The sequence below is a fragment of the Penaeus chinensis genome, chromosome 4 (assembly GCF_019202785.1).
Source record: "Penaeus chinensis breed Huanghai No. 1 chromosome 4, ASM1920278v2, whole genome shotgun sequence".
Taxonomy (NCBI): Eukaryota; Metazoa; Arthropoda; class Malacostraca; order Decapoda; family Penaeidae; genus Penaeus; species Penaeus chinensis.
Window position 1 is genome coordinate 23,319,361 of NC_061822.1, and position 2,500 is coordinate 23,321,860.

The following is a 2,500-nucleotide window of genomic DNA, read 5'->3' on the forward strand; positions in this document are numbered from 1 at the left end:
TGTAAAATATGTAATTATTGTGGAATAAACTGGCCATTGGGAGCGAGGGTGTTAGAAGAAGTCAAGAGAAACTGAAGCTAAGTCTGTAGCCTTGATTTCCACTAAAGTAAGTTCATGTGGAAAGTTTTCACCTGTTACTGTTTTGTCTAGAAATAAGAATAAAGTTTTATCAGAGTTAGATTTGAACAGTGGCGAGGGTGATGAGACTTTCTCTGGAACTTATGATATTTTTTTGCACCAAGTTACTGTCTCAGTTGAGGTTAGGGAAAAGAAATTTGTTAATTTTTTGCGCTATACTGACGCTTCAAAATCTCTCTTATTTAAGGCTTTGGTTGATTTTGACAGCCTAGAGAAAAAAGTTCTCTGTTACCCCTGTGAGAGTGTACATTGAGTGTGAATTCTATGAGGGTTATGTGTATGTGGGAATTGTGGATCAACTGTCTATGCATGGAGTCGATTTTCTGCTGGGAAATGATATAAAAGGTAAACCTGTCCCATTCTTGTCTGAGAAACCTGTAGCTATGGAAGCAACTAGGCATTTGGTTGAGGAAGTACCCAATGTGTTCCCTGCCTGTGCTGTGACAAGATCCATGTCTAGCAATGTTGAAGTATCCCAGACTGGGGATGTAATGAATCCTGTCACCACTGATGAGCTGATGCTGTTGACCAAGCTGATACCTTCTTTGCCACCACTGACTCTGAGATAGCATTAGTTAATCAGACTTAATTGCTGTCTAAATAGTTAATTGCATTTTAGCATACTGACCCTGAATTGCAAAGCTTAGCTGAGACTGCTGTGGTTCAGAATAAGTGGGATGACATATCATTAATTTAATTTGAATGGGTGTGTTAAACTATAAGTGGAGACCCCATTCTTTCCAAACAGTAAGTGTGTGTCAGTACACCAGGTTGGTTCCACCTTTGCAGGACATTTATGAATAAGGAAGACCTTAAACCTTTGTTTACGTAACTTTGACGGGCCCACAATTTGACAAGATGTCTCCCATTACCGTCGGATATGCCACATATGCAAAATGGTTGGTAAGCCTAATCAACCTCCTGATGTCCCTCCATTAATTCTTATTCCTCCCTTTGATGCTCCATTTTCTCGGGTAATGATTTATATTTTTGGCCCTTTACCTAAGATTGCAACCATATACTCTTACATTCTTACTATTATGGACATAGCTACTAGATATCCCGAGGCTGTCCCTCCCAGAAATAGCTCAGCTAAAACAATAGTAAGAGAGTTGTTAGTTTCCTTACCTAAGGAAGTGCAGTCCGATCATGGATCAAGTTTTAAGTCCAAAGTTTTCAGGCAGTCTCTCAGAGATCTAGGTATTGAGCAACTCTTAAAACTATGTATAGAAAGTCACAAGGTTGGGATAATGGCTTACCTTTTTTGCTTTTTGCTTCTAGAGAAACCTTGGGATTTCCTCAATTTGAATTAATGTTCAATCACGAAGTGAGGGGACCATTAATGTTACAGAAGGAAGGGTGGCTTGGTTTAGATGAGAATGCAGGACTTTCATGTTAGTGACTTCAAGGAAAAGTTTCACCATAGTTGAGAAATTGCCAAAAATAACTTCAGTGTTTCAGCCAGGTGGCCAGGTGTTGATTCCCATACATAGTCAACCCTTACAGGCAAAGTTTAGTGGTTCATATGTCACAGACACTTGAGGGCTTAGTCATCTTCAAACGAACAACAAGAAGGCGAAGCAGATGCCATATGAACAGGCGAAACAAACAAGTCAGGACGAGATGAAAAAAACAATTAAACAAAAAAAACAAAAAAAACAATCGCGAGGATTGGAAGTGGATACCATACAAAATATACGGCTAACAGGACAATACACAGATGCAAAGACAAGCGCCCTATGACTCAAAGAAGTCACGAGTGCGAAAACAACAAGAAAAAGTTAGAAGTGATAAAAACAGTGTTAAAAATGTGCTGGGATATAGAAAAGTCCTATGCGGGTATCTTTCTAACTATAAGAAATAATTAAGTGATAACCAGCAAGGGCGTGACCGGACACTTAGTGTCGGATAATGTAGATTAGGTGTCGGAGTAGCTGTCTAGAAGCCATGTCCATCTTGGTGAGCCAAGTATTTTAGTGCACCATTGTGGTGGAACATAGTGCACAAGAATTAGAAATGGAAGACAATAACAAAACAAGGGAGAGCTATTCTGGAACATAGGATTAGGAAGGAAATGAAGATTTTTATGAACATATAATGAAGCGAGTTGATTATCAAATTTAATTAATGATGTGGCAATACTGGTTAATGGTTAAAACAAATAAAAATGCTAGACATCAAGGTTATATATCAATATTGTGTTAGATATAACTTCTTTATTAACAGGTAATGAGATGAAATTAAATAATTAAGAGCTTTCTAAGATTGATAGCTCAGCGGAAGTGTGCATATTGTGACGAGTCCTGTTGTTGTCCAATGGAGCGTAAGATGATTTTTTGTTTATCAATTATTTGCTTCTTTC